Here is a 19,197-nt window from a genome sequence, read left to right as displayed (position 1 = left end):
TGGGTTTGGGTGCAATTGTAAATGGGATTGACTCCTTAATTTCTCTATCTTCTGTCTTGTTGTTGGTGTAGAGAAATGCAACTGATTTCTCTGCATTGATTTTATATATGACACTTTACTGAATTCCTGTACAAGTTCTAGCAGTTTTGGAGTGGAGTCTTTTGGGTTTTCCACATATAGTATCATATCATCTGTGAAGAGTGATAGTTTGACTTCTCTTTGTCAATTTGGATGCCTTTAATTTCCTGTTGTTGTCTGACTGCTGAAGCTAAGACTTCTAGTACTATATTGAATAGCAGTGGTGATAATGGACATCCCTGCCATGTTCCTGACCTTAGCGGAAAAGCTTTCAGTTTTTCTCCATTGAGAATGATATTTGCGGTGGGTTTTTCATAGATGGCTTTGATGATATTGAGGTATGTGCCCTCTATCCCTACACTTTGAAGAGTTTTGATCAGGAAGGGATGCTGTACTTTGTCAAATGCTTTTTCGGCATCTATTGAGAGTATCATATGGTTCTTGTTCTTTCTTTTATTAATGTGTTGTGCCACATTGATTGATTTGTGGACGTTGAACCAACCTTGCAGCCCTGAAATAAATCCCACTTGGTCGTGGTGAATGATTCTTTTAATGTACTGTTGAGTCCTATTGGCTAGTATTTTGGTGAGAATTTTCACATCTGTGTTCATCAAGGATATTGGTCTCTAGTTCCCTTTCTTGATGGGATCCTTGTCTGGATTTGGGATCAAGGTGATGCTGGCCTCATAAAATGAGTTTGGAAGTTTTCCTTCCATTTCTATTTTTTTGGAACAGTTTCAGGAGAATAGGAATCAGTTCTTCTTTAAATGTTTGGTAGAATTCCACTGGGAAGCTGTCTGGCCCTGGGCTTTTGTTTGTTTGGAGATTTTTAATGACTGTTTCAATCTCCTTACTGGCTTTCTATTTCTTCCTGGTTCAGTTGTGGTAGTTTATATGTCTCTAGGAATGCATCCATTTCTTCCAGATTGTCAAATTTGTTGGCATAGAGTTGCTTATAATATGTTCTTATAATTGTTTGTATTTCTTTGGTGTTAGTTGTGATCTCTCCTCTTTCATTCATGATTTTATTTATTTGGGTCCTTTCTCTTTTCTTTTTGGTAAGTCTGGCCAGAGGTTTATCAATCTTATTAATTCTTTCAAAGAACCAGCTCCTAGTTTCGTTGATTTGTTCTATTGTTTTTTTGGTTTGCATTTCATTGATTTCTGCTCTCATCTTTATGATTTCTCTTCTCCTGCTGGGTTTAGGGTTTCTTTCTTGTTATTTCTCGAGCTCGTTTAGGTGTAGGATTAGCTTGTGTACTTGAGACCTTTCTTGTTTCTTGACAAAGGCTTGTACCACTATATATTTTCCTCTCAGGACTACCGTTGTTGTGTCCCAGAGATTTTGAGCCATTGTGTTTTCATTATTATTTGTTTCCATGAATTTTTTCAATTTTTCTTTAATTTCCCGGTTGACCCATTCATTCTTTAGAAGGATGCTGTTTAGTCTCCATGTATTTGGGTTCTTTCCAAATTTCCTCTAGTGGTTGAGTTCTAGCTTCAGAGCATTGTGGTCTGAAAATATGCAGGGAATGATCCCAATCTTTTGATACTGGTTGAGACCTGATTTAGGACCGAGGATGTGATCTATTCCGGTGAATGTTCCATGTGCACTAGAGAAGAATGTGTATTCTGTTGCTTTGGGATGAAATGTTCTGAATATATCTGTGATGTCCATCTGGTCCAGTGTGTCATTTAAGGCCTTTATTTCCTTGTTGATCTTTTGCGTGGATGATCTGTCCATTTCAGTGAGGGAATTGTTAAAGCCCCCTACTATTATTGTATTATTGTTGATGTGTTTCTTTGATTTTGTTATTAATTGGTTTATATAGTTGGCTGCTCCCACGTTGGGGGCATAGATATTTAAAATTGTTAGATCTTCTTGTTGGACAGATCCTTTGAGTATGATATAGTGTCCTTCCTCATCTCTTATTATAGTCTTTGGCTTAAAATCTAATTGATCTGATATAAAGATTGCCACTCCTGCTTTCTTCTGATGTCCATTAGCATGGTAAATTCTTTTCCACCCCCTCACTTTAAATTTGGAGGTGTCTTCGGTTCTAAAATGAGTTTCTTGTAGGCAACATGTAGATGGGTTTTGTTTTTTTTATCCATTCTGATACCCTGTGTCTTTTGATTGGGGCATTTAGCCCATTAACATTCAGGGTAACTATTGAGAGATATGAATTTAGTGCCATTGTATTACCTGTAAGGTGACTCTTACTGTATATTGTCGTTGTTCCTTTCTGATCTACTACTTTTAGGCTCTCTCTTTGCTTAGAGAACCCCTTTCAATATTTCCTGTAGAGCTGGTTTGGTGTTTGCAAATTCTTTCAGTTTTTGTTTGTCCTGGAAGCTTTGAATCTCTCCTTCTATTTTCAATGATAGCCTAGCTGGATATAGTATTCTTGGCTGCATGTTTTTCTCGTTTAGTGCTCTGAATATATCATGCCAGCTCTTTCTGGCCTGCTAGGTCTCTGTGGATAAGTCTGCTGCCAATCTAATATTTTTACCATTGTATGTTGCAGACTTCTTTTCCCGGGCTGCTTTCAGGATTTTCTCTTTGTCACTAAGACTTGTAAATTTTACTATTAGGTGACGGGGTGTGGACCTATTCTTGTTGATTTTGAGGGGGGTTCTCTGCACCTCCTGGATTTTGATTCTTGTTCCTTTGCCATATTGGGGAAATTCACTCCAATAATTCTCTCCAGTATACCTTCTGCTCCCCTCTCTCCTTCTTCTTCTTCTGGAATCCCAATTATTCTAATGTTGTTTCATCTTATGGTGTCACTTATCTCTCGAATTCTTTCCTCATGGTCCAGTAGCTGTTTGTCCCTCTTTTGCTCAGCTCCTTTATTCTCTGTCATTTGGTCTTCTATATCGCTAATTCTTTCTTCTGCCTCATTTATCCTAGCAGTGAGAGCCTCTATTTTTGATTGCACCTCATTAATAGCTTTTTTGATTTCAACTTGTTTAGATTTTAGTTCTTTTATTTCTCCAGAAAAGGCTTTTATATCTATCTCCTGAGAGGGTTTCTCTAATATCTTCCATGCCTTTTTCGAGCCTGGCTAGAATCTTGAGAATCATCATTCTGAACTCTAGATCTGACATATTATCAATGTCTGTATTGATTACCCTAGCCTTTGGTACTGCCTGTTGTTCTTTTTTTTTTTTTTGTGGCGAAATTTTCCACCTTGTCATTTTGTCCAGATCAGAGTATATGAAGGAGCAAGTAAAATACTAAGAGGGTGGCAACAACCCCAGGAAAATATGCTTTAACCAAATCAGAAGAGATCCCTAATCATGAGGGGGAGAAAGGAGATGAAAAGAGTTTCAGAAAGAAAAAAAAGAAGAAGAAAGAAAAGAAACAATTAAAAAAAGAATACAAATAATGAAAAAGTATAATAAAGAAATATATATATATATATATATAGATAAACTAGTTAAAAAACATTAAAAAAGAAAAGGGTAAAGTTAAAAAAATATAGCAGAAGAAGAGAACAAAATTGAAAAAGAAAAAAATTAAATTAACTACAAGACTAAAGAATCATGGGGCGAAAGCCATTAGTTTCCTGCTTTGCTTTCTCCTCCTCTGGAATTCTGCTGCTCTCCTTGGTATTGAAACTGCACTCTTTGGTAGGTGAACTTGGTCCTGGCTGGATTTCTTGTTGACCTCCTGGGGGAGGGGCCTGGTGTAGTGATTCTCAAGTGTCTTTGCCCCAGGTGGAATTGCACCGCCCTTTACCAGGGGCTGGGCTGAGTACTCAGCTCGGGTTTGCTTTCGGGAGCTTTTGTTCCCTGAGCACTTCTGTAGGGTTCCAGAGAATGGAAATGAAAATAGCGGCCTCCCGGTCTCTGGCCCAGAGAGAGCCCAGGACCCCACTCCTCAGTGCACCCTCTGAGAACAGCACCCAATTACTCCCGTCTCCGTGGCCTCCAGCTGTGCTCCAAGCTCACCAAGCCTGTAACTGGTTCAAGGTAACCCTGCTCTGGGAGCTCACTGTCGGCTCTTTCTCTGTAGCCAGCTTCCCTGTTCTAATACCTGTAAGCTCTGTGACACTCAGACAGCCCCGATCCTTCTGTGACCCTGCGGGACCTGAGGGGACACTGTATTGATGTCTGGGCTTCACCCCAGTTTAGTCTCTGGAGCGATGTCCCTCAGTGGAACAGACTTTTAAAAGTCCTGATTTAGTGTTCCGTTGTTCCACCACTTGCTGGGAGCCGCCCCCTCGCCCCCAGGGTCTATCTTCCCGTCGCCTTGGATTCACTTCTCCTCCAGTCCTACCTTTTAGAAAGTGGTTGATTTTCTGTTTCTAGAATTGCTGTTCTTCTTCTCTTTGATCTGCCATTGAATTTGTAGGTGTCTGCAATCTTTAGATAAGCTATCTAGCTGATCTCCTGCTACCTGAAGTAGTCTCAGCCTGCTACTTCTCTGCCATCTTGACTCCCTCCCTGCCGGTGGAATTTTGATTGGGATGGCATGAAAGTATAGATTGCTCTAGGCAGTATAGACATTTTAACAATGTTTATTTTTCTGATCCATGAGCGTGGAATGCTTTTACATCTTTTTGTGTCTTCTTCAATTTCTTTCATGAATGTTCTGTACTTCCTCGAGTGCATATCCTTTATCTCTTTGGTTAAGTTTATTCCCAAGTATCTTATGTTGTTAACATAGTACTAGAAGTCCTAGCAACAGCAATCAAACAATAAAAAGAAATAAAATGTATTCATATTGACAAAGAAGGAGTCAAACTCTCTCTCTCTCTTTGCAGATGACATGATCATTTATGTGGAAAACCCAAAAGACTCCACCCCCAAACTGCTAGAACTCACAGAACAATTCTGTAATGTGGCAGGATACAAAATCAAAGTACAGAAGTCAGTTGCTTTATTACATACTAGCAATGAAAATATAGAAAGGGAAATTAGAGAATCAATTTCATTTACTATAACACCAAGAACCATAATAGGAACTTTAAAGGAGTAATCATTTTTAATGCTTTTATTTCTTTATTTTCAGTGGTTATGTCCTTACCTACAATGATATGCTTATACTATTGTATTCTTATTAATCAAGTTCAGAGAATCCTTATTGGCTTCCTGTTTTGACAGGTGGGGATTTATTGATTTTGGAACACTCACCTCGTCTCCTCCACTCTTCCCACTATAGATATATTGCTAAGTTAACTGTTAAGCAAGGAGCATAAAAGTATTCATTATTTTTGCACCACACCCAGTGCTCCATGCAATCCGTGCCCTCTATAATACCCACCACCTGGTACCCCGACCTCCCACCCTGCACCCCTTCAAAACCCTCAGATTGTTTTTCAGAGTCCATAGATTGTTTTTCAGAGTCCATAGTCTCTCGTGCCTCACATCTTTTTGTTTTGTTTTGTCTTTCTTTCTGTATGTTGGACATTCAGTGGGGCTTTTCAATATAAAAATTTGTGTTCTGGGATGCCTTGGTAGCTCAGTTGGTTAGCATCTGCCTTCAGGTCAGGTCGTTATTGCAGGGTCCTGGGATGGAGTCCCATTTGGGGCTCCTTGCTTAACAGCAAGACTGCTTCTCCCTCTCCCTTTGCCCCTCCCCCTGCTTATGAGCGTGCTCTCTCTCTCTCTCTGACAAACAAACAAAAAAAATAAGTAAACTTTTGTTTCAGTTTCTGGAAAATTCTCTATTATTATTTCTCTGATAATTTTCATCTTCCATTTCTTCTTTTTCACTTCTGAAACTCCTACTAGCAGGGAAAACAAGGGTCTAATTTTTGTTTTACAGATTCTAAACTTCTCAACTATCTCTGAGAATTTTATCTATGGTCTCAGAGATCATCTCTTCCCTGAAACCCCTCGGTTTTCCTAGAGAAGAGACCCTATGGAGAATGGGCCTGTAGGTTTCTAGGATTTTACATCTAGGGTGTGGAAGGCACTGGAGGACACAAGTATTTTACATACAAACTTTAAACCCAAGGCTTGTGTCAGGTCTGTCTTTCAACTCTACCCTATTCTGCATCTGATATCTTCAGGACTGAGCATCTTCAGGATTTGATGGAGGAAATTGTCACTCTTTTTTTTTTTTTTTTTTTTTATTCCTTCTATGAGTGATGTGATCTATGTTTGTTTCCATCTTCATTAATCAACTGCCAGAATCTTCCGACTGCCTTCCTTTTACTGGATTTTTTTTTTTTTTTTTTTTTTTTTTTGTCGGGGAGGTGGGGTGGTGGCGGGGATATTCGCTGCCTATGTCCAACTCTCCTTTTCAACCATTTCTTTTATTCCTTTACTAAAAATGTAGTTTAATCTCATATTTATATTATCTTCTAAGCTATGATCCCATACTATGCTATTTATTTTGTTGCTCAAATTGTTCCAGCTCTGGTTACTGAAAGCTCTTTTATGTTTCTTTGTGGGTCCAAGATCAGGAACTGAATGTGCTGACTGCTACTGGGGTATCATTCTTTCTAGGCCCTCCCTGAATACCGAGATAGGTAATGCATGTCACATAAAAACCCATGTAGACACACATGTCTATACTTGTTTTTGTATCTATTTGTATTTACATGAAGTTAAATTTGAGTTCATACTGATGTTCCTGATTCTAATGTGGTACTATAGGTTCATTCAAGGTGAGGCATGTTTAATATTTTATTTTATTTTTTAAAGATTTACTTATTTATTTTAGAGAGAGACAGAGAACATGAAGTGGAGAGGAGCAGCGGGAGAGGGAGAGAGAAAATCTCAGGGAGACTCCCTGCTGGGCTCAGAGCTGAGTGTGGAGCTTGACTTTATGACCCTGAGATGATGACCTGAGGTAAAGTACAGTCTGATACTTAACCAAATGAGCCACCCAGTCACTCCTATTTTAAAAATCACAACTTTTTTTTCATTTTGAAATTTACTGAGCCCATTAATCCATTCTACTCAAAGTTCCTCTAAATTCTAAGTAAACCCCCAAATTATTACTAATTAGCAGTTTAAAATTAATCATAAATATATTTCATTACATTGTAGACTTATTAACATGTTTACTTTGTTATGAGCACTTGTTATGAGTATTTGAGCACAAAAATAAATGCCCATTTGGGGAGTCAGAGCACGTTGACTTTTTTAGAAATATCACAGGAGTTTATTGTTTACAGTTGCTTACATTGAGTGAAACGTATGTTCTTAGCCTCTTCATTTAATCAAGAAATATTGCAACTACACGTTTCAAATATTCTTGCTTGAGGAAAAATTACATGCCAATAATATTCTTCTGACTCTCCAAAAAACATTGGCTTGCATTTGTACCTTCTAGAACACAGAGATGTTGATTACATTGGCCAACCATCTGGGTTTTCCTGGAACTGAGAGTTTTCCTGGGATGTGGGACTTTCAGTGCTAAAACTGGAAAATTCCTGGGCAAACAGGGAAGAGTCTGTTTAAATATTAATATCCAGAAAAGAATGCTTAGACAATGAAGTACAGTTATAGATTTTTTGGATGATAGAGGTTGCTTTTATAGGGCATAGCAATGATCTTTGAAGGCTAGGTGTTTTAGGAGATGTATTTGTCAGAAAGTACATTTGTAAGTTCAATTTTGTGTCACAAAACTAAATCTGCTTTTCTGCATCTGTGGAGGAAGAGAGAATATTTTCTTCTCATTATCATTTGAAAAATTTTCTTAGTGGGAATTCAAATGATTTAGTTTGAAGGCCAAGTGCTGGAATTGCATTAATAAACATTAAGGGGAAAAAAGGCTGGCCTGAGATTGTCATGCAGGCAATAGAGAAAGGAAAGGGGGCAGGCAACACTTTGTGCCAATATTTCCCTTACTTACGTCCAGTTGGTGATGTATGTGATTGATTCAATGGTAATTCCTTGACAAACACGGAACGACTTGTTATTATTTTGTTTCTGATATTACAACTTCCTTTTTGAGCTGACTTAATAATGCCTTTTCCATGATCACAGCATAGCAATAGTTGCAAATACTGTTATATAGCATATTATAATAATCCTTCAAATTGTATTTTAATTAAAAATCATTGATTTGTATCCATCCTAGACACAATAGTGAGGGAATTCTCTCATGGTGAGATGATTGCATCTCAGAAGTTTGAAGGAAAAAGAAAAACCAGATATGAGAGAGAGCTGAAGGAAGTAAACGTGGGCACAGTAGTTCCATTGTCTATCCAGAAGTACATGGGGATGGCACAGTGCCTCAGCATCCTGATGAGCTGTTATTTAGTTTTATGTGATATTCTGTGTTTTTAAAAAAGATTTATTTATTTGAGAGAGAGAGATCAGGGGGAGGGGCAGAGGGAGAGAATCTCCAAACAGACTCCCTGCTGAGTGCAGAGCCCAAGGAGGTGCTCTATCTCATAACCCATGAGGTCACGACTTGAGATAAAATCAGCAGTTGGACACTCAACAATCTGACCCATCCAGGCACCTCATGTGATAGTGTTTACTTCCTTCTTATTCTAGTCTTTAATAAAACCTTGGCAAATTTTCAGGTTTTTCTTTCTTTTTCTTTCTGTGCTTTTGGTTATTAATGGTGGTCAATACTTGAATCCAATAAGGTGGTAGCAGGAATGCTTAAGGGGAATTTTGAGGTAAGAGCTGGGGCTCCTCTCCTAAGAGGAGATTATTTTCTCTCTCTTTTTTTAAATAATCTTTAAAATAATTTTTGTTATGTTATGTTAGTCACCATACAGTACATGATTAGTTTTTGAGGTAGTTTTGAGTAGTTCCTTCAAGACACATCTCCAAAGGCAAAAAAACAAAACAAAACAAAATAGTCAATAAAACTAAGAGGCAACCCACAGAATGGGAGAAGATATTCGCAAATTACACTACAGACAAAGGGCTGATATCCAAGATCTATAAAGAACTCCTCAAACTCAACACTCAAAAAACAGATAATCATGTCAAAAAATGGGCAGAAGACATGAACAGACACTTCTTCAGAGAAGACATACAAATTGCTAACAGATACATGGAAAAATGTTCATCATTATCCATCAGAGAGATTCAAATAGAAACCACAGTGAGATATCACCTTACACAAGTTAGAGTGACCAAAATCAACAAGACAGGAAACAGGAAGTGTTGGAGAGGATGTGGAGAAAGGGGAACCCTCTTACAGTCTTGGTGGGAATGCAAGTTGGTGCAGCCACTTTGGAAAACAGAGTGGAGATTCCTTAAGAAATTAACAATAGAGCAACCCTATGACCCTGCAATTGCACTACTGGGTATTTATGCCAAAAATACAGATGTAGTGAAAAGAAGGGCCATCCATACACCAATCTTCATAGCTGTAATGGCCACAGTCATCAAACTGGAAATAGCTAAGATGCCCTTCAACAGATGAATGGATAAAGAAGATATGGTCCATATATATCCAATGGAGTACTATGCCTCCATCAGAAAGCATGAATCCCAATTTTTGTATAACCATGGCTAGGTCTGGAGGAGATTATGCTGAGTGAAATAGGTGAAGCAGAGAGAGTCAATTATATGGTTTCACTTGTGGAGCATTCGGAATAACACGGAGGACATTGAGAGAAGGAGAGGAGAAAGGAGTTGGGGGAAATCAGAGGGGAAGATGAACCATGAGAGCTAGTGGATGCTGAGAAACAAACTGAGGGTTTTGGAGGGGAGAGGTTGGTGGGTGGGAAAGCCTGGTGGTAGGTACATATTGCATGGAACACTGGGTGGTGATTCCTATAAAATAAATCTTGGAACACTGAAAAAATAAAATTAAATTTTAAAAAAAGAAGCTCAACTTCACTTGGCATCAGGGAAATACAAATCAAAACCACAATGAGATACCACACCAGTCAGAATGGCTAAAATGAAGTCTGGAAATGAGCAATGTTGGCAAGGATGCAGAGAAAGTTGAACCGTCCTACATTGTTGGTAGGAATGCAAGCAGGTGCAGTCACTCTGGATAACAGTATGGAGGTACCTGAAGAAGTTGAAAATAGAGCTGCCCTACAATCCAGCAATTGCACTACTAGGTATTTACTCTAAAGACACAAACACAGTGATCTGAAGAGGCATGTGTACCCCAATGTTTATAGCAGCAATGTCCACAATAGCCAAACACTGGAAAGAGCTCAGATGTCTATCAGCAGATGAATGGATAAAGAATATGTGGTATTTATAGATATATATCATGGGTGTAACTAGAGAGTATTATGCTAAGTGAAATAATTCAATCTGAGAAAGACAACTATCATATGATCTCAATCATATGTGGAATTTAAGAAACAAAACAGATTGGAAACATCTATAGTATCCATGTCTATAACATGAATTTGTCTAAAACCAGACAATGCCATATTTTTCAGGAGCTCACATCCTAAGCTACTAGCCGCAATGACTAGAACTTTATATGTATCTAACAAAACTGGAGAGATTCATTGCTTGGTTTGAAATCAGGGTGTGTGATGGCTTCAGATCACTCGAGGAACTTCTTCACATGGTTCCAGCGACCTTCCCAGTCTCCAGTGTTCCCACATGCACCATCAACAGCCATTTTCTCAGCCAGCAGCTCTTCTAGTCTCCTTCTTTTTTTCTCTGGCCCCTCACCTTCTGCCATATTGTTCTCTCCACATGTGGGTTTTCTGTGAGCCTGGTTACATAGCCCCCTATGTGAGCTTAGTTACATCACCCCCTACCCATCTTCCTACTTAGTCTTGCTTGTCCTTTATTCAGTCTCATGAGTTATTAACACTGGTGAAATTCTCTCAGAGATTTTGTCCATGTTTAGGAATAGGTCTTCTGGTATCAGGAAGAGTGATATTCCCGAGGTCAAAGGAGAATGAAGAGTAACAGCAGCATTCTCAAACCAAGCAGCAAGATCTACAAATGAGCTGTACATCTACTCTGGCCATATATGACCACATTTTCAGGGTGAATGCCACATCTTGTCCTAAGAGCAAGCTAAGCAGCTCCTATACCTGTGTAGAGATTCTTCTCTGTTGGCTTCCCATAACCTGAACCATACTGAGAATAAGCATATGAAAATATACTACAATTAATCCATGATCCCAGTGATATGGAAAAGCTGATTATCTGGTCAAAATCAATAGGATTTCCATGTGGGAAGAGTAAAGCATACAAGGCATTGGGTGAACAACACAAAAATACAGAAAATTCTGTTGCCTTGACTGGTTCTAGTCATGGAAATACTCTCAATAGCATCTTTTTCTCTAAAAGAGTACTGTCAGTCTGCTCCTTCTGACTGTTGTGAAGTCCAGGGTTTTCAAATTCATCACATGTTGGCATGTAAGTTGGATCAGGTGTTTTAAAGGGTAATTTCAAGGCCAGTTTTCCAGGGAAAGGTGGACAGAAGAGGGCACATGCAGGGGCACCTGGATGGCTCAGTGGGCTAAAGCCTCTGCCTTCAGCTCAGGTTATGATCCCAGGGTCCTGGGATCAAGCCCTGCCTTGGGCTTTCTGCTCAGTAGGGAGCCGGCTTTCCCCTGTCTCTGCCTTCTTATGATCTCTGTCAGATAAATAAGTAAAATCTTAAAAAAAAAAAAAAAAAAAAAAAAAAGGACACATGGGTCGCTAAAGGAAAGATTATTCATCTTCTGCACCTGAGGGGCCACAGCCAGGTGTCTGGAAGAAACTGTGGGGAGAGAGCCCGCCCCCAAACACACACTGTCCTCAAAAGAGTGCAACCCACACTGCCACCACTGCTGCTACCTCCCCTTCTGGCACTGCACACACCACCCAGATGTGGCCAGATCTTCCTTCTCTTTATCCACCTCTCTCTCTTCCTCCTTAGCCTGTCACCACACAGCCAGCTCTTCTGGGAAGAAGGCAGGTAGGGTATGAAGGGGACAAACAGAACCCTCATGGAGGATATGGTCACTGACTTAAATATTTTGTAAGTATTCTACTTGTGATTTCCTTCGGCCCATTTGTAAAGAGTGTTTAATTTCTACCAATTTGTGAATTTTCCAGTTTTCCTTTTGTTGTTGATTTCTAACTGCATCCCATTGTGGTTGGATAGTTTGTGTGATATCTCTCTTTTTGATTCTGTTGAGTCTCAATTTGTGGTCTGATATGTGGTGCATCCTGGGATTGGTCCCATGTACCCTGGAGAAGAACGTGTATTCTGTTATTTGTGGGTAGAGTGCCCTGTATATGGGAGTCAGATCTAATTGGTTTTTATGTTGCTCAAGCCCTCTGTTTCCTTAATTTTCTTCTGCTTGTTGCTCTATCCAATTTTGAAAGTGGGATAGTGAATTCTCCAACTATTATTGTGGGTCTCTCTTCTTCTGCATTTCATTCTATGAAGCTTAGCTTCATAGGTTTTGTTGATCTGTTATTAAGTGCTACTCACTTATAATTGTTACATCTTCATGTGCTGTTGAAACTTGTGTTCACATATACTATTCTTTCTGTCTCTTCTAAATTTTTTTTATTTTAAGTCTATTTTGACTGATATTAGTAGAAACACTCCAGTTTTCTTTTGGTTATTTTGTGCACAGAATACCTTTTCCCATCCTTTCTCTGTCAAACTATTTGTATTTTTTAATAAAGTGAGTCTCTTTTAACTAACATATAGTTGGATAATCTCTTTTTCACTATTCTGCCAAGCTCTATGCTTTGATTGGAGAATGTTTATGTTCATGTCTTTCTTGAATTTGGGTGAGTTTTCAGCCATTATTTGTTCAAACAATCTCTCTTACCTTTTTTTTTCTCTTCTGTCTGCAACTCCCAAAATGCTTATGTTGGTTCCCACTCCGTGCTCCAGTAGGCTCTCATCCCTTTTCTTCAGTTCGTTTCATTCTGTTCCTCAGACTTGATCATTTCAATGGTCCTATCTTCAAGTTCAGTGATTCTTTCTTCTACTTGCTGAAATCTTCTCTTGAACATCTCTAGTAAAACTTTCATTTGAGTTATTGTGCATATCAGCACTGGAATTTCCTTTCAGTTTCTTTTTTGTGTTTTGTATCTCTTTGTAAATACTTTATTTTACCCATATCTAAATTTTTGTCTTTTTTAATTTTCAGAGCATGATACAGACAGTTGATTTAAAGTCCTTGTGTAGTAAGTCCACCATCTCATCTTCCAAAGGAACACTTTCTGCTTTTTTTCTTTTTTAAACTTGGAATGGGTCATGTTGTCCTGTTTCTCTATACACTTTGTGTTTTGTAATTTTTGAAAATGGGTCATCTCAATCTTATAATGTGGTAACTCTGAAAGTCAGATTCTCCCATCAACATGTTTTTTGTTTGTTTTAATTTCCTTAATGTTCTAGGCTGTGTGCCAGAAATCAGCCTTAGGTATACACATCAGCTCTCCTCATGTCATTTTTGAGCCCACACTTTTTCCTGAACATGTGTGTGCTTTCTACATCCCCATTCCTTCTTCGAGCCCCAGCCTACTCCCCTCACCTCAGTGCTGTTCAGTGAGAATCTGAGAGCAGCATGGCAATACCTCTTTGTGGTCACAGGTCTGAGGTTATAGGGCTGAGCTCCTTTATTCCTGCTCACTTATTACCTCCCCAGTGTGTCCCTGACCTACGACACTAGCACAGGGCCCTACATAATGAGGCGATGCAGGTCTGGTCAGGTTTGGCTTGTAAAGTGTTTCCCAAAAATCTACACTGATATTGAGGTTTCCTCCCCACTGAGTGCCCAGGGACTTTGGCTTTAGGGAACAGAGAGGTCTCCAAGCCAGAACTGTTGATTCCCAGATCTGCAGCCAGCCTGACAAATATGCTGGATGCTCCAATAAACCACTGCCACTTTCCATGGAGATGACTTTGGACACGAGTTCCTGTCATTCATTCCTACTGCTTTCTCTGATGCTAGAGGTTGGGACACTGGCTCTTTCCTCAGTCATGCCAAGTGATGTGAATGCCAAAACCTTCAGTCTGGACCACCTCAGGTCCCACTGTCTGCTACCCTTAACAGCAAGACAGGAGTTCTGCAACTCAACCTCAAATCTCATTTCTAGCCTGATGGCTGATTCGGGGATTTAAAGGTGGCTCACCACGTGCTCCAAAGGGCCTCAAGCCCTGCAGCTGAGTCAATGACCTACAATATAACTAAAGCCCCTTCCCAAGCCCAAGACATCTCAGAGGCATCTGGTGGTTAGGTGCTACCTGTCTATGCTGCCCATGTGTTTGGAATATGAGTGCAGGAGGTACTCTTCATATTCTTGGTTCCTTCCTCAGGCAACCAAGGCCAATATGTACATACTAAACTCACATAGGAACTCGTGCAGGTGCACACACACACACACACTTCATAAAGAACTCCCCATGTGAAACACCTATAAATTTTCCTCTTACCAGGTCCAAACCCAACTTGAAGGAATTCTGATCACAGCATTCACTCATTCATTCATTCATTCTTCTAGGTATAGTCCGTGAATGCCTCTGGGCCAATCTCTGTGTTAGGCCTGGTAATCACTTAATGCCAGAGACACAGCATATATTGTCCTAATGCTTCCCATCTCACAGGAAAGACAGACAATAAATAAAACATAATAATAATTGTACATTATACATTGCTATTTCCTAGTGCTAGATAACAAAAAATCTCCAAATAATTCAATCACCTTTTATTCTCTCACATTGTGTGAATCAGCTAGGCCCAACAGCAGCTCTTCTGCTCTGTGTGACTTGGACAGGGACTACAGTCATATGGAGATCTGAATGGTTTGGAATATTCTAGAATATGTTGCCTCTCAGTGGGGAGTGTACTGAGGCTATTAAATGTTGCTTGCTGCCATTATGGCCCGTTGGTGCCATCTGGTGTTAATCCAGGTCTTGAAGGCTAACAAGCTCAGGGAGGAAAGAGAAACCAATAGAAGCCCATCTGGTGCCAAATATTGCTTTGTGTGCTCTCAGGACTTCTTCAGTTGTCCAAACTCAGCTTTGCCTTTTTCTGAAGGAGGATAACACCTTGACTTCTCTCTTTCACTTCTTTTCTTATCCTCTACTGGTCTTCCCCTGCCCCACATGATCCCTCAGCATCATCACCTGGGCCCGCTTCCACCAACCACAAGACAGGAGCAGGAAAGGGCGCTGGGACGAAGAACAGCACTCTGGAGCAGAAACTCAAAGCCTTCCCTCCTCTCAAGCTCCAACCCGTCCACCCAGGGGGCACAGGGCATCTCTGAAGGACAGGTCCTATTACCTCTTCCTCGAAGCCAGGCAGTGGTCACAAACACAGCACCATCTCTCCGTAGGTGTCTTGATCCCCACTTGCATAACTACCTTTGTACCAGGGCTGTTGTCTGCTTGTTGGCCATGCTCAACTACAGACACAGAGGCCACCTGAAGCTCAGCCTCCTCCCTCCCCTCCCCTGAGCCAACAGCTCCTAACTGGAAGGGACATCAGAAAGCTCAGATGACTGGCAGGCAGTCAAGAAAAAGAGACTGCAGTGGGGTCTGTACATGACCTGGTTCAGGACAACCCCATGCTCACCGCCCTCCACCCTCATCCCTGGCCCAGCTCCCATGTGCACTAAGCCTCCCTTGCTTGTTCTTGGCCCACTCTCACCTGGAATCACAGGTCCTACCCTAATGCTCCTTGCCTGCGGCTGCCAAAGCCTTCCTGCCCCTTTCCTAGCAGGGACTCCCCAGGCAATTCAGCCAGTGCCTCTAACAACCTTCTTGTAAATGAGGTGTAGGAGATCCTTGAGACCCCATCTCTGAGGCTATCTATCCACCCTCTGCATCCTGAAACTGCCACTGTCACCCCCTCTCCTTCACCTCCCACTTGAAAATGCCCCTGGACCAACCATGCTGAGCCTGAGGGTAGAGAGCAGTGGGGACCAGCTCAGAGCACGAAGCCTCAGCCCCCACCAGCCAGTCCTCATCCAGAGTAAGAAGAGGTTATGCTCACCACTCAAGGGCCCCAGGAACGTGGCTTTGAATAGGGCTAAGGGTGTATATGCACATGTGGCTCTCACTGTCTCAGGACTCTGACTTCAGCTCCTGTTACATAGGCTTGTTGTTCCCTCCATATTGTGCAGAGGGAGACGTGAGGAACCCCCATATCCCAGAGATCTCCTCCCATCCCACCCATTGCCCAGATTTCTCACTTGGGTTCCCACTGCTCTTGTTGACTTCTTGTTCTTAGAGAGAGGACTCATACAAGAATGATAAAAAGGATACCAGCAACAATAAGAAAATCAGAGGGTCGTTCCTCCATTCTGACACACCAGGGCCTTCCCTGGAAAAGGGTCTTATATTGACCTGGCTACCCCAGGACCACAGGACTGCTGACTTCTCCCCATCCTGCCTCCTGTCCTCACCAGGCCCAGAGTGTGAGGGCATAGGGTGTGCACTGCAATTCTCTGTGGCTTCCATGTAACAAGTGAACCTCTGATCGTCTCTCTAAGGAATCCTTATGGCCACACACTCCAGTAGGTCCTGTCCCCACTAGGCCGGACTCCCATAAACCACTGGGCATACTGGTCAGGGAGATATTCCTGGGAGAGAAACAGAACACCCAGCCTGCCAGGCTGGCCTTGCCCTCCAAGGTCTGGCTGTAGGTCATGTTCAGTGTTGGGAGCACTGGAGAAGAAAGCACAGAGCCAGTGAGGTACGGGGGAGAGACAGATCAGGGCTGTTTCTCTCACCTTTCCACCTGTGGCTGAAGCTCTCATTCTCCAAGTCTATTCCACTTCCTAAGACCCAGTTCCTTTGGACAGGCATATTTTTGGACCCAGGATCCAGGCCTCACTCTGTTGGATCCATGTGTTAATGCTCCAGGGCAGGGCATGAATGTTGGGTTCTTGGGGTGAGGGCAGTATAAAGTAACAACTCTTTTTAACAGTGAGGCTAGGGCTTCCTCTCATGCCTGACGCCCATCTACACAGGTTCAGTTTTCTGTAGAAGTACCACTGCCTCCCTTGACTACTGACACCGGGAGGAATCATTACTTCTTCCCCTCCTCCTCCTTATTCTCCTCCTTCTCCTCCTCTGTCTTCTCTTTATCCCCCTTGCTCCTCTTCTTTTTCATTTATATTTATATATTCATTGACTGATTGAGTGGTTGATTTATAGAACAAGAGATTGCATGAGCAGCCAGAGGGGCAGAGAGAGATGGAGAAAGAGAATGCCACAGATTCTGCACTGAGCAGGGAGCCACACACTAGGCTCAATCTCACAACCTTGAGATCATGGGCTGAGCTGAAATCAAGATTTAGATTCAAGCAGCTGAGCCTCCCAGGCACCCCTGGGAGGTTCACTTCTATCCCCACATGATTGGTGTTTCTGTCCTTTATTCAGAGGCTTTAAAAGGATAGGTGGATCACAGTACAATGCACCAGCAGAACATATGTGCATTCCATCAGACAAAGAGGGCTTCCTTGGATAGGGTTATTGGAGGGAGGCATAATTGGTCCAGCAGAAAAGAAAGTCTCTGCCCCAGGGATGAACCATTTCTGCCAAAGAAACTCAAGGACTCCAGATATTTCTGATGTTTTTACAAAGTTCTCCCTGTATATGGGCTGAAAAAATCCTAGTTTTGACAGCCATCTGCATCCAAGGACTTCTTGATTTCCATAGCCAAGGTTTGAGCAGAGGACCAGGGAAGTGTCCATCCATGGATCTTCAGATCATAAGAGAGGAAGAGCTCCCCATTATAGTGGAAATGCCTGAAGACATTGTTGTATTCTCAGCTTCTCCAGTCCCAAATCTCCTAGATGGAATGCGAACTGGCCACTATCCTGCAGTGACTTCTTTCATCCTGTGTCCCTCTGCTTTCCTTGCCCCAGTGACAACTCCAGCCAGAGGGGCCCTCCCTGTTCTCCTCCATGTCTTCTCTGTGCTGGCTGTGTAATGGTCCCTGAAGGATAAAATCCATAGACAGTAAATCCTTACCCCTACTCCCTGGCAAATCCAGGGAAAGAAACAGGTCTCTGCTCTCTGCCTTGAACTTCCCTGGGAAAGATCTCCCATTCCCCACCTGCTCCAAACCCCCCTCACCTCCTTTCTGTGCCTGCAGGGCTAGATGTCTTCCAGAGTCATTCTGAGGCTCCTCTCTTACTTTCCAAGTCCTTGGACTCTATGTGCCATGTCTCAGGTCCCAGGACTTCTTTCCACAGTCCCTGTGGCTTTGATGTGTCTTTCTCACTGTCGTGGTGCAAGAAGGCCTGACCATCCAAGCATCTCTCCTGAAAGTTCTCTGATGCACAGATCCATTATGGGACACCACCATGAGCTTTAATGAAGATCACCCATGACCTGGGCAGGAAAGAGAAAATGAATGAAACTGCTTCCTGCAAGTGACTGCATGTCAAATGTTTCTCTGAAAGGTTCTGCTGTCCTGAGCTGCTTGAAGTCCTAAGGATACAGAAAATGCACCTGTACAAGGGACAGGAAGGAGGCTTTCCAATGCAGGTAGAGGGGAAAGAGGGCAGGAAGAGGAAGGAAGAAAAAATGGCTGAGGTGGGTGGAGATGGTAGACATTCAGGACAGTAGCAAGGAGAAGGAGACACAGACTTCTGTAGGTAGGTTGGAGGTAAAGGGGAGAGGCTGACCTTCAGGAACCAAGCGTGGAACAAGAAGGCCATGGTGAAGGAGAGGTCTTATCAGCAAGGAGGGAGGGGCAGTGGGTGGTGGCTACGTTTGAGTGATCTATGACCAGAGCTGACATGGTGCCCAGGAGGATTATGGGGAGTGGAGAACCAGGGACCTTGCTGCCTGTGGTGAAGTTTCATCAGGGACTAGGTAGGGCCAAGTGAGGAAGGATTAGTGAGGCAAGGGGGCTGTGGAGGGGATTGTGACCACAATGGTGTTTACAAAAGGCCAGTACTTCTGTACTGGCCTAGGCCCAGACTGGAAGAGTGGCATGATGATGCCTCTGGTGGGGAATAGGATGGAATTACCATTGTTCGCTGGGGAGAGAGAGTAAGCAGGGGTCTCAGAGCTGCTGGGCAGTGAGCCCAAGGGTAGTATTTTATTTTATTTTATTTTATTATGTGTAGTCTATTTTAGAAAGGAGGAGGAATAGAAGAGAAAATAGAGCCAAAACTCCATAGTGAACAGCTTGAAGAAAGACCTAGAGGGTAGGGGTCGTTTAGGTGGGGGTAGGGCAGGTCAGACCCCCAGAGGTTTAGGTGAAGGCTGGCTATAGGGAGGCAGGGAGGGAGGGA

The 19,197-nt window shown here is 42.0% G+C and overlaps 1 pseudogene; it reads right to left on the bottom strand.

Annotated features, from left to right (window-relative positions):
* Window positions 1-10,771: 10,771 nt before the first annotated feature.
* LOC123387583 lies at window positions 10,772-16,753 on the bottom strand (annotated as a pseudogene).
* Between the last annotated feature and the right edge of the window lie 2,444 nt (window positions 16,754-19,197).

The sequence above is a fragment of the Mustela putorius genome, unplaced genomic scaffold (assembly GCF_011764305.1).
Source record: "Mustela putorius furo isolate JIRA1106 unplaced genomic scaffold, ASM1176430v1.1 tig00003856_pilon_pilon_pilon, whole genome shotgun sequence".
Lineage (NCBI taxonomy): Eukaryota > Metazoa > Chordata > Mammalia > Carnivora > Mustelidae > Mustela > Mustela putorius.
The sequence above is the reverse complement of the archived record's forward strand: the minus strand, read 5'-3'. Positions and strand labels throughout refer to the sequence as shown.